Source organism: Elephas maximus, chromosome X (genome assembly GCF_024166365.1).
Source record: "Elephas maximus indicus isolate mEleMax1 chromosome X, mEleMax1 primary haplotype, whole genome shotgun sequence".
Lineage (NCBI taxonomy): Eukaryota > Metazoa > Chordata > Mammalia > Proboscidea > Elephantidae > Elephas > Elephas maximus.
Genome location: NC_064846.1, coordinates 165851925 through 165866093, shown reverse-complemented (window position 1 = coordinate 165866093; position 14169 = coordinate 165851925). Strand labels below are relative to the sequence as shown.

Sequence of the window (14169 nt, the reverse complement as noted above, 5' to 3'; positions counted from 1 at the left end):
TTAGTAAGTGCTTGACGAGAAAAAAAAAAAAAATGAAAAAAAAAAAAGCAAAAAATGAGCATCCATGAAGGGAAATGAAGGAGAGAGCCACAATTCCCTCTCAAACTTGTGAAGAATGAGATTTTTTATTCATTTTTAAAATAAACTTTTACTTGAGATGTCCAGCCGATGTCCTTGGCAGAGCCAGGTGACATTTTTCCATCCGGAGAAACATTTGTATTTCAGTAAAGCAGTACTGGCCTCGGGATAATGCCAGGACCACTCTTGACCTCCCGTCCCTGTTTATATTATCCAGACCCTTAAGTAAATGGGTTGTCGGGAATCGAACTTTAAATGCATTATGGTGCTTAACAGTAATCAAGAGCATTTCATTACTCCAGGGCAAGAACATTAAGCCAGCTAATGTTCTTTCGCCCAAATGGCCTTCCTAGGAGGCAGGGAGAGACCAGCCAGCACAAAAAACAGAGATGGACTTTTCCATTTCGATGAACACTCCAACCTAAATTGGCATTTGCTTAAACCTCCCAAGAGCAGTAACTAAGAACTCTCATTACCAGATTTCTCTTTAGCTCACTGGAAAATATCAAGTGTCAGAGCTTCCTAAGAAAGCTGTGTTTCCTTTTATTGCAATAGATGACCAGCTGTTTTCAGGAAGACTAACTCTTCCCCCCAAATCGATTTATGAAACTACATAAAATGGGAACTGGTACACAATACCAGTTCAAGATCACTAGCAAGTCAGTACATTAATAACCCTTTCGTTACCATTGGTGTAACTGTATACCAGCCACTTTTTATGCCTCTGGACCTTCATAACCAAAAACCCGCTGCTGTTGAGGCAGTTCTGACTCATAGCGACCCCACAGGACAGAGCAGAACTGCCCCATAGGATTTCCAAGGAGCAGCTGATGTATTTGAACTGCCAAATTTTTGGGTTAGCAGCTGTAGCTCTTAACCACTGGGCAACCAGGGCTCTGGCTCTAATGCATTTAGCTCTAATGCGTTTAGCATCAACACGGGCCCTTTTTGAAATGCGCGAAGCTCAGCAGACAGAAGTTAGAGCCTCATTGTTGTGTAATTGTTGTGTAGGCTGAGCATTCTATTAGATGATGCTTCCTGGATGTGTTAGTTTTGTAAACTTTTGGCTTTTTCTCCTTTATTTCTGTGAAATAAAGCTTGCAAGCATAATTAGGGCTTTCCTGCGTTATAGTTAGGGAGACCTGATGGATTTGTTTTGGTTTTTCTGTGTCATATTTGGAAAGCCCGAGCTTCCCTGTGTAACCTGATGGAAAGGCGTCTGCAATAAATTATACATCTAGTTCCCACTGGTATACTGCATACCACAGATCGGTGGCGCCCAAGTGCCACTCACCTCATTGGTAGATTGTATTTAAAAAAAAATACAGATCATATTTCTCAAAATCCATATTACCAACCAAAAATTTAAACACACTCAATTAGTAAGCATGCATTCCAATATTGAAAACACGTGCCATCAAAAAAAAATTTTTTTTTAAATAAAAATTTGGTAACAAGATGGTTTGAGAGACGTGAACAGAGACGGATGGTGGAGCTCAATTCCTATCTGTCATATGACTTTCTGGGGGGCAAGGGATGCAACAAAAAGCCCAAATTCTCTCCAGGCTCCCAAACCAAGGGCAACGAATGTCCTTGGCCTTAAGGCATCATGTTAATAAAGAGAAAACAGAGCGATTTGTGTGTTGTATCATTCACAACTTCCCCCATGCTCAGCCTCTATGATGATGTTAAGAACAGGACTGCCCACTTCCCTGGCTAAAGCAGTTGTATCTTGTCCTTATTGGAGACATGTGGCTTTGGGACTGTGATGTCCAATGTGGTCTCCACTAGCACGTGTGACAATTTATACTGAAAGTATTCAAAACTAAATAAAATTAAAAATTCAGTTCTTTACTCTCACTAGCCACATTTCACATGCTCAATAGCTACACATGGCCACTGTCCACCATATTGGACAGTGTGGGTCTAGAACATTCCATCATCACAGAACATTGTTTTGGAAAATACATTTTGACTTACAACATATTCAATTTTCTAACTCGGCCCTACTTTTGATTCCATTAATTCAGTACTTTTTGAAGACTTACTGGTTGCCCAGTACTGTGCTTTGTTGTACTGGGGCTACAAATATGAAATCAGACACCATCTTTGCCTTCAAGGAGGTCAGTCTAGTGTTGCCAGCAGGCAAATTATTATTATAGTACAGTGTGCTGAATACCCAGATACAGGCTGCTGGGGAGCTGGTGGATGGTGGGCAGAGAGGATGGGGAGAAGGGAGGAGAGCAGGGAACACAATTCATACTGGAGAGGTATCCAGAAAGGCTCCCTACAGCAAGACCTACTATGAAGAGTACCTAAACAGCTGACATGGTGACACTGATGATAATCTCATAAAATGCTCATTAATTTCTGAATATTTTCTGTTGTGTATCTATATTTTAATAAACCCAAATCCCTTCCCATTATTTGGAGTTTGGCTGGGTGTTATGGGATATGATTATGCCCTTTAATAATAGAACTCATCCCTCCAAATCCACAGATGCCACTTCAAAACATTCTTTCATCCAAAGGGTTATAGCATTCTGCTTCTTTCAAAGGAAATATCACAGCTGCTCACTGGCTCGAAAAGACAAGCAGGGTTAGAAGAATGATGCTTTTCAGTCACAAACTCACCACCAGATCAAGACTACAGTTTCCCTCCCATTTATACGCCCTGTGCTGTGGGTCCAGTTTTATAACAGCAGGGAAAACCAGGGACTCAAGAATTTGGGGTATCGCTTCAGTGAATCACACCCTCTCAGCAGATTAATGTACTGCCGATGCATTTACGTTTTCAGCAGATGATTTTATTTGTGGCTATTGGAACTCTAGGAGCCCTGGTGGCACAGTGGTTAAGTGCTCAGCTGCTGACCGGAAGGTTGGCTGTTCGAACTTACCAGTTCTCAAGAGAAAGATGTGATAGTCTGCTTCTGTAAAGCTTACAGCCTTGGAAACCCTCTGGGGCTTAGGGACCCTATGAGTTGGAATTGACTCCTCGGCAGTGAGTTTGCTTATAGCAACTCTGGCTCCCACAGAACAGAAATCATCTTAGTCATCTTTGTTCCACCCACACAGCTAAAACTCTTACGGACCCTGCCAGCCAATGCCGCTAGAAGCTTGCAGCATACAACATGGGAAAAATTTATAGGAAATAACACAGTAGGATACAGAGCTTATTCTGGCTTGGCTGACCAGTCATCTGCAGGGCTAAAATTGCATGTATGGTGTGGCTCTAACCATATGTAAGTGGATCACTACCCATTGTGCTTTGCATGTCAGTCTAGAAGCCATCTCTATCTGCAGTGCGTAAGAGATCTTTGACCAGTGGGGTGATCTGGTTGCATGCCTCACATCCCAGAGAAACCAAAACTGCTGCACAAAGTAAGAAAAAGCTCAACATCCTTTCTAAAATCTGATCTCAATACTGCTAGTGCCCCCAATTAACAGCATTCCTAACTTGAAATACATGTAGGCGTGCATGTGGCAGAGGTAGCGGCAGAAGCAGTGGTGGTGACTGGGTTCAGGCGGCCTCATGGGTGAGCAGCCTGTGCGATCATGCAGGGCCCCAGGCTTGGCTGCATGCTCTACTGTTGCCATCTTGAAATTCTTAAGAATTTTTGAACAAGGACACCTGAATTTTCATTTTGTACTGGGCCTGCAAATTCTGTAGCTGGTCCTGGGTGAATCTGTATGGGAGGTGAGAGGAGGGATTCTTCTGACTTTGTACGCCTACAGTAGCATTCTGTTTTATTTCATAGTATTAAATAGAAATACAAGCTAGAAAGGCAGACGTCACCTTGCCTATCATGTCATCAAACACTATATCAAAGGGCTAGCCATGTGCTCTGCAGTGTCTCCACTGAATTAATGACTGTCCCTTCACTCTGAAAGGAAGTGGCAATTACTCACGGTAGTATCCATCACAGGGTATGCTCAAAGTTATCCTAAACCAGGGGTTGGCAGATAAAGTTTTTTTTTTTTTTGGTCAATAAGGTTTTACTGGCACACGACCACACCCATTCATTTAAAAATTATCTATGGCTGTTTTTGCCCTACACAGCAGAGTCAAGTAGTTGCAACAGAGGTAGAATGGTCCGTAAAGGGTCTAACTCCTTACAGAAAGTTTGCTGGCCCGTACCCTGAAGCACTCGTGCTCAGAGTATGGTTCATGGGCTAGCAGCATCAGCGTCACCTGGGAACGTATTAAAAACACACACTCTCAGGCCCCGCACCAGAACAACTGAATCAGGAAGTTTTGTGTAGGCCTGGCCATCTGTGTTTAACAAGCCTTCTGGGTGATTCTGATGTACACTCAAGTTTGAGAACCACTGTCCTAAAGAATGCTATAAGTTCCTCACTGTCTCAGTTCTATCAACTTCCTTTAATTACCAACCAAATTCCACTGAAATAAAAATATAATGTCACAAAATGACTCCCGCCTCTTGACCAAGATGGGGTAACAGGGACTGAATTTGTCCTCCTGCCTGAAACAACTGAAAAGCTGGACAACATATACGAAACAATGGTTTTTGAGACATTGAGCATCAGGCTCTGAAGACCAGCCCATGACTAATGAGTCGATTATTAAAATAAATACTCAAGAGAACCAGAAAGCCAGCGTTAGATGAGCTGTAACTCATTTGGAAGGAGCACTTAGCAGAGACTCCTCGAAAAGCACAGCTCAGCCCTCATTCAAGCAAGAGAAACTCTTCTCCATGAACGCAGTATTACCATCTTGGGTTTGGGGATCTCTTAAAGGCCTTGTTTAATTGTACCTGCCCGTTAAGAAGTCACAGACATTGGTGAAGATGACAGTGTTGGGAGGAAGAGAGCAACCGTTCACTCATTTCATGGCATTCAATCAAGAAGGGTTCACTGGGATGGAGGAGGAAGGAGTCATCATAATTTGAGGGGCTCTGAGTTTCCATTAATGGTTATGCAATAATTTGGAAACGGAGAGCGCTGATGGTTGCACAACATGATGAACATAATCAATAATCAATGTCATTGCATTGTACATAGAAAAACTGATGAATTAGCAAAAGTTTTGTTATATATATTTTTATCACGCTAAAAAAAAAAAAGGTTCACTGAGTGTCTTTGATGTCCCAAGCATGGGGCTGGGCACTGGGGAATCAATGGTGAGCTAAGACAGGCCTCGTCTACATTCTAATGGAATTTAGTCCATGGGGGAGACAGACATTAACCAAATGACATCAGCTGAGAGGTGCTATGAGGCAAACAGTGGAGAATGACTGATGTTTTTGAGGGGAGGCCAGAGAAGGCTTCCAGAGCCTATATCTGAAGGATGAATTTGAGTTTCCTGGGTAAAAGCTAGGAAAGAGCAAGAAGAGCCTGAACAAAGGCTCCCTGACAAAAATGAGTAGAGCGCATTCATGGGTGTGAGAGAAGCCAGAAGACAAGAGAGTCTAAAGTGAGGGTGCAGCCTATCACAGCATGACCACTTGGGGTTTTCTGGGCTACCTTAAGGATTTGGGGCTTTATCCTAAGAATCATGTGAAACCACTGAGCATGTTTAAGCATGGAGCATAGACTGGGGTTTTGGTGGAGAACTCTTTTTGTCGGGGAGGGAGCAAAATAGATGCGGGAGTAAGTAGAAACCCATTGCAACAGTTCAGGCCAAAGACAATGGAAGCTTGGACCAGGGTGGAGGCAGTGTGAGTGAAGGAAAACTGATGGTCTGAGAGATAATTAGGGCATCAAATGGGCACACATTGGTGTGGATTGGATGGGGGTGTGTGGGGATGGATTGATGAACACCAAGGAAGACTCCTAAATCCCTGGCTTGCAGAAGCAGATGGGTGTTGTGTCATTCCCTGAGCTAGGGTTGACTCAAACTCTAGCTGTTGACCTCCGAGGACAAAGATATTGAGTTTGGGAGATTTCTGATAGGTGCTTGGATCCGTGGGTCTGCCAGCTTCTACTGGACACCTGTGGAAACTTTCAGAGGTCAAGAAAAGATGTAAGTGGACCATTTATCAAGTGAAAGTGCTTTGCAAAGGGTGGTGACTGAACCAGCAGCATCAGCTTCAGTAGGTAGCTTGTGAGAAATGCACAGTCTCAGGCCCCACTCCAGACCAGCTGAATTGGAACCTGCATTTTAACAAGATCCCCAGGTGATCATTAAAGTTGGAGAAGCCTCTTTCTAGTCAACAGTCCCACCTTCAAGCATGGCGTCCTGAGGCAGTTTGAAGTGCCTATTTTTGTGTTCCATGGTGTTTGGCTTTCTCTCCCTAAGAGGTGGCCCACTGAGTTTGGCCCTAACACTCCAGCCACTTGCCAATCAAATGGCAAGTTCCAGGGCTGCAACAAAGAAAAAGAAACGTTCCAAGTTGTTTAGCTGTCTTGAAAAGACTGCAACAATAGTGCTTTTACTGAGCCAAGCAAGTTATTATTCACCTCGGTGGTTTCCACATCAAAAATGCTTTAGTGTCATGCCACAGACAGGGTCTGAGAAAGCAGAGTCAAAATACCCCTCCCACGGAGCTGGGAGTGCCCACCCAGACAAAGAAGTGTACAAGAAGCGCAAAAAGTCATGACCAAGGCTGATGTTTTCAAATACGGTGGTGGCACTCCCAGCAGCAGACAGCCATATTCTTAAAAGCTGATGCTAGCTAAGGAAGATCAATGTTTTTCTTGGACACTCTTATAAATCCACAGGCTGTTCCCCAAGCTTCAAACCAGCAATGACAAAGTTGGTTAACACGAATCAAGAAAGGCAAGGGAAGTTGTTTTTGTTTTTTTTTTTTTGGATAACTGTGATCTATCTCATGTAAAAAAAATTGATGCCGGGCTTTCTGGCATATTTTACTTAGAAATCTCAATCCCTCTCATCAAACCCCGCAAACCTCTGTTGGGCTAATAATGTGTTAAGCCTTCACTTAGTTGGTCTCTGGCTAAAGAGAATTTTCAGTTTTGATTTACACAAAAACTCCAGTGTGCATTTGCCGAAGACAGTTTAAATATAAACCACACAGTAGGGAGAGAAAAATATGCATCAATGTCTCTAACTCTCAATGGCCATTTTGTCTCCAGCATCCCTAGAACCTTTTGTGCAGAACAACAGAATAAAACACGTTTTGTCCTCAGGCTTGGGACTGGCCGTTGCCATGGCTGTGAGTTCATAACAGCCCAGTGATTTGCCCCAAGTTGTCTGTGATGCTGGCTGCAGATTTAACACTGGCTCCGAAGGAGGGCCAGCGGGAACAAGGGCTCGGATTCTTCCCCAGGGAATGAATGTGACACTGACACACACACACACACACAGCCCTCTCTACATGGCCTGCCTCACTAATGAGCCACAAAATTAAAAAGCAAAGGAGCAGGAACCAAGCTTTGCAACTTTCAAACAACCAGCCACAGGAAAATGGAGGCAGATAGAATCCCACTTAAGAGAGGCAGACGTGAATGTCGAATGTCAGTGAACAGAGACCTCGGCGATTCTGTGATGCCCTGAGCCCTATGGCAGGGACTGTCAAAGGCAGGGTAACGGTGCCTTTGGCAATGTCACCACCAGGAGGGGGGTGCTGCTGGCATCTAACGGATAGAGGCCAGGGATACTGCTGAACACCCCAAGATGCACAGGACACCCTCCCACCCAGGGACAAAGAATGACCCATCTACAAATGGCAATAGTTGAAGGTTAGGAAACCCTGCACTAAGGTTATAAGACACACAATCATGGCCTGAGAAACCCAGTAAAGACGCTGCCAAATTCTAAAACATGCTTAAAACAAAATGTACTTTATTTAAAAAATATAGAGCAGGGAGGTCTCAAACTTTGCTGAGCATTAGAATCATCCAGAGAGCCTTTTAAAACCCTGATGCCCAGGCTTCACCACAGACCAATTATGACAGAATTTCTGGGGGCAGGACTCGGGAATTAGTTTGTTTTTAAAGTTCCCCAGGCTGAGAACCAGCGTTCTGGAGCAGAGGTCGGGAAATCCAGGGCCACAGGCCAAATTCAGCTCTCCATATGAACTGTGAGTTAGAATTGTTCTTACGTTTCCAAATGGCTGGGGGAAATAAAGCTCAAAAGAAGAATGGTATTTCATGACACATGGGAAGTATATGGAATTCAAACTTCTGTGTCCATAAATAAAGTTTTATTGGCACAGAGCCACACTCATTCATTTACATATTGTCTATGGCTGCTACAAAGGCAAAGTTGCCACAGATATTTATTATACGGCCCTTTGCAGACAAGATTCTCAAACTTTAATGTGCAGGTAAATCCCTGGGGATCTCGTTAAAATGCAGATTCTGATTCCAGGGGTCTGGCATGGAGCCTGAGCGTGTGCATTTCTCACCAGCTCCCAGGTAATTCCGCTCCTGTCTAAGCAGTGAGCACATAGAACAGGGGTTCTGAAAGCACGGGCTGCACAACCCATGGGAACCCCAAAACCCTTTCAGGAGGTCCACAAGGTCAAACTGTTTTCTATCAACACTAAGATCTTATATACTTTTTTCCAGTGTGTTGATATTTGCACGGTAAAACTGCAGATGCCTTAGCATGAATCAGGCAGTCATACCAGAGTGTACTGACCATCAGAGCATTCTTCACCACCACACACTGGCTATTAAAAAAATAAAAAGCCAGTTTCACTTAAGAATGTCCTTGATAATGCCGTAAAAAATATTTTTTATTAAATCTCAGCCCCTGAGTACATGTCTGTTTAATAGTCTATGTGATGAAATGGGAAGTGTGCATAAGGCACTTCTGCTGCAAGTCCTGGCGTCATTGTTTAAGTTGCATGCTAAACTAGCACCTTTTTTCATGGAACACCATTTTTTCTTGAAAGAATGACGGACATACTAGAGTTATTCAGACTTGGGTATCTGGCAGAAATTCTCTGGAAAGGGAACCAAGACTTCGACCTGTCATACTGAGACTGACAACCTCCCAATACTTAACAGGCATCTGGATGGAATCAATGGTGATATGAACAAAGGTGATTTTTTTGACATCATATAATGAAATGTGTCAACATCTAGAAGATCTGCACAACTCGGAGAACCAATATCTTCTGAAAGAACAAGGTATGATGTTACAAAACCATTTTTGAATATGAGACCCAACTGAAGTGTACGATAGAGCAATGGACTTTCAGTGGAACAGAGTATAAAGAGTTCATAGATAAGATTTCAGATTCCACATTACAAGTAATCTTTAAGAAATCACTGTTTATTGAATTTTGGTGTATTATCAAGGAAAAGGAGCCCTGGTGGCACAGTGGTTAAGAGCTATAGCTACCTAACCAAAAGGTCGGCAGTTTGAATCTACCAGCTGCTCCTTGGAAACTCTATGGGGTATTTCAACCCTGTCCTATAGGGTCTCTATGAGTCAGAATCTATTCGACGGCAACAGGTTTGGTATTGATATCAAGGAAGAGCTCCATAGTTATCTGAAAATGCCACTGAAACACTCCTCCTTTCTCCAACTACAAACACATGCAAGGTCAAGTTTCCACATACCTCAACACAAACAAGATACCCCAAGATGCCTCTGATTAGATGCAGAAGCAGATGTACGACTCCAGTTAAAATTAAGCCAGACATTAAAGAGATTTGCAAAAATGCAAAACATTTTTGTTTTGGAAAATAGTTATCATTCCTAGACATTGTGTATGTTAACATGTAAGGGATTTGCTATTGTTATTTTAAATAAACAATAAATTTTTTATTAAATAATAAAAAATAAAATTTTCCATTAAAATTTCTCATACAGAAAATATTGATAGATACAGCATACATGAGCAAAAGCTTTTTGGGGTCTTTGATTATTTTTAAGAGTGTAAAGAGGCCTGACACTCAAAAGTCTGGGAAAACCACTGGTATATCACACTAGGAAGGTAGCATGAAGTCAATACCCACACTTGGCTTCCTGTTAAAGAGCTGAGTGAGAAATCACTCAAATGAAAAATAGGTTGTTTCCCAGCTCTCACTTGACTTTCTTACAGCCCTAGACCTAAAAGCTTAAGTATATAATGATAAAGATGCTGAAACTATTTCTAATGATATAAAGGGAAAAGCTTTTCAGCAGATCCTTTGAAAAGTATGCCCTAAAGTTTATTAAATATGACACATTGTGAAAGTCTTAGAATAGATTAACCTCTAACATTTGCAACATGGCATGAGCAGGAAATGACACGCAATTATATAAAAGTGAAGACACATTCACATGGTTGGGGATAAACAAATTCAAGAAACAGACACTTGTTAGTCACTTCCTTTGCCTTTTGTGGGACCTGACTTTGGTTTTAGTAAAGGCCACATGTATGCTCTCAGCTGAGTGAAGTGTGTGTGTGGGGGGGCAACAAATCAAAGAGACCAGCGGTGGTGTGGAGAAGCTAGATCTAAGTTCCAACGATGCAGATTTTAAGAGTGTGGAGATCTGTAGGGAGCTCAAGCTTTCTGAGAACTATTCGCATAGTTAAGCTTTGACAGCAGTCAACCTCCTCTGACCATCTGGGTGCTATAGTCTGTTTCCTGGATGCTGTTCAATTCAATGGGTGTCTGGTGAATCACTGTTATGTGCAAGGCATTGTGCTGGGAGCTGTAGGAGTTTGGTTTGCCTTCCCGGCATGGACACTTAGGGTGCGGTGAGGGATTGGTGTAAGACACATAGACAAATAAATATAATTAAAAGTAGAATAAAGCTTGTGCCGTAAGAGGAAACAGGGACATTGGTGGGGTGGTTTCACGTGGGAAGCTGAGGAAGGGTCTATGGATGGCAGCGGTGTAGACAGAAAGGCCTTGTGAACAGAAGGATCCCCATGATCAGGACGGATAGAAAAGCACAAGGAAGGAGAGCAGGACCAATGTGGTGCAGGGGACCTTGGGAGAGTTCAGGGTGTGGCCGCGTTTAGCAGGATAGTGTCAAGGGAGAGATAGAAAGGCAGGTGGGTGCTCCTGTGGGAGGCCTCAAAGCCTGCCTGAAGCCTGCTGTGCTTCACTTTGCAGGCAGTGGGGAGGGACGGAAGGTGAGTGAGCAGGGGAGGCAGGATGAATCTGGCAGGGTTGGAGCAGGTGCAAGCTCTTTTTTTTTTTCAGAGGGGGCAGGGCATATTCAATGGGAGCAGGAAGGATGAAAACCAGACAAAGGCATGGAGCTATTAAGCAATCAACGTCACGCAACATTTTACAGGAATGGTCGACGAGAAGCTGTGAGAGCATTTATGTGAACCCATCTTCATAAGAGCCGTTCTAGAAAAGGCACACTAATCCAGGGTGACAGAAAGCAGATCAGTGCTTGCTTGGGGATGGGGGCATGGGAAGGAGGATTCCAAAGGTGCCCAAAGAAACTTTGGGGAGTGATGGATATGTTACCATGGAGTGATGGTTTCATGGGCGTATGCAAATGTCAAAACTTATCAAAGAACGCACTTTAAATATATGCAGCTTATCACATGTCAATTATACCTCAAAAAAAGCTTTTTAAAAAACACCGTTAAGTTTGAGTTTTACAAAAGACACCAGTAGTTTAAAAGTGCTGAGAACCCCTTTTGGAAATTAATGACCTGGTGGTGAAAGGTAGGAGCCAGATAAACCTGGTGGGGGGCATCTACTAGGGAGGCAGGACCCATGGGCTGCCCCCACTTGGTGGTGGCAGGCAGACAGACAGGGCGGGAGCAGGCTGGGGACTTCCCAGACCAGGAGGATGCACACCGTGTTCACTCGGGGGCAGCAAGACAGAGCAGGAGGCATCCTCTGGGCTGAGGACTTTGGACCTCAACTACCAAGTAGAGGACAGGGGGCTAGAGTTAGGGGAAAGAAAGGGAAAGGGAGTGAATTAAAACCTAACTCCCTTCTAATCAAGAACTGACATACACAACACACACGCAACACACACAAATATACACACACGTCTGTATCTACATGATGTACATACCATGTGGATATATGCAGACATCCATGTATGTGATCTATATTACATACGCGTATCTGTGGACTTAAATTTGTTGCTGTGTCTTTTAAAAACTCTTCTTTAGAAAGCACAGATAAGTAGATCGTGTATAATATTCCAGACACACTACGCTATCCCTGCCAGCAGTACGTGTGTCATCGGGGACAAAGCTGTTCCACCAAGGCACTCTTCATCCAGTGCCAGTTTCCGGACTCAAGCATAGGGTCTAGCCCAGGTTTCTCCACTGAAGCACTACTGACATTCTCCATGGTGGGGGCTGTCCTGTACGTTATAGGATGTTAAGTGGTGTCCCTGGTCTCTACCTATTAGATGCCAGTAGCATCCCCCCTCTACCTCGAGTTAGGACAACCAAAAATGTCTCCAGACATTGCCCAATGTCCCCTGAGGGGCACGAATGCCCCTGATTGAGAACCACTGGTCTAGAGCAATGGTTCTCAACCTTGGCTGCACAAAGGAATTGCCTGGGTGCTTTCAAAAACACTGATGCCTGAGGCCGACCCCAGAGATTCTGACTGAGTTGGTTTGGGTGTGGACCCGGATCTTACAGACTCCTCCCCGACAGGGGATTCTACTGTAAAGCCTAGGCTGAGAACTTCTTACCAGTGACCCATTCGTTCATTCTATAACATTTAACCCCATTTAGATCCTTTCTCAATTTAGAGTCATATGCAGGTGATCCTAGAACCCTCAACCAGCCAGCCAACCAACCAACCAATCAGTTGCTGTTGAGTCAATTTCAGTTCATGGCAACCCCATGTGTGCCAAAGTAGAACTGCGCTCCATAGGGTTTTCAATGGCTGATTTTTTATAAGTAGATCGCCAGGCCTTTTTCTGAGGATACGGCAAAAGTGATAGGATCATGGAAGTCATTTCCATGATAAGGTTTCAAAAGACTTCCGTCTTGCTAGCAGTCTCTCTCTTACCCTCTCACTTGCTCTTTCTAATGAAGCCAGCAGCCATGCTGTGAGGTAGTTGTGGAGAGGCTCATGTGGCAAAGAATCAAGAAGGCCTCCAGCCAATGGCTTGTGAGCAACTGAAGCCCTCAGTTCAACAGCCTGCAAGGAACGAATCCTGCCAATAACCACGTGGGTGTAAGCTTGGAATTGGACTCTTCTCCAGTCGAACCTTCAGATGAGACCCCAGCCTTGGTGGGCACCTTTATTGCAGCCTCATGAGAGACTCTGAGACATAGTACCCAGCCACACTACGCCCAGACTCCTAACCTACAGAAACTGAGATAATGTGTGCTGTTGTTTCTAGCCACTGAATTCTGGAGTCATGTATGTAGCAACAAATAACTAACACACAGCCGCAGTCTGGTGTTGGCCTGCCACTCTACGATAAAATATTTGTGCATTTTTACAAACTATATGAAGATGCAGTGACAATATAAAAAACATCACTTCAAGAGGAGATTGCTTCAAATGCCATCATACTGTCTGCTGAGGATGTGGGAATTTGGCCTTGGGCATCTTGATAATAAACATGTATACAGATTGCCTTTGAATTTCAAGTGGTGTGCGCTGTTCCTTGGAAAGGCATTCTGAACTGAAATGAGGTATTCTCAACGGTTTTATAAGACGAGCTATTTGCTTAGCCAAGGTTATGATGTTCTATGTATCTCGCAGGGGTGGTCAAACTTTAGGGTGCCTCTGGATCACCTGGAAAGCTTATTAAAACATGCCAATTCCTGGGCCGCATGCCAGAGAGGGTGGGGCCTGAGAATATGAATTTTAACCAGCACCCTTGGTAATTCTGATTGAATGAGCTAAACTACTTTGAAAAATCACTTAAAGAAATGACCCCATATCACATTTAATAAAATATAAAAGAGATTTTATGTATCACAGAAAATAAAGCCTGCTAAAGTACACTGAATAGAATGATAGATGCGAGGAGCTAATGACATCACTTCACAGGACTTGGTTTATTATGGCAATACTCTGAGGAGACCTGAAAGAGGCCGGAGGGGCAGAGCTTCCAGAAGGAGCCTAGGGACCCTCAGGAGAAGGGCTAAGTCATAGCCTAGAACCTGTGAATAGGGATTCCCCAGAGGGAACAAGTGTTTTGCAGCCTGAAGGGAAAAGGGTGACAGATCTTTCACAGAGAACATTTTAGGCAACTTCGGGGCTAGCAATGTTCTT

At 43.6% G+C, this 14169-nt stretch overlaps 1 protein-coding gene across 8 annotated transcripts in view; it reads right to left on the bottom strand.

Moving 5' to 3' along the window:
• GPM6B (glycoprotein M6B) overlaps positions 1-14169 on the bottom strand; it is a 164460-nt gene that overhangs the window by 14526 nt on the left and 135765 nt on the right. The gene's annotated exons all lie outside the window — the stretch shown is intronic.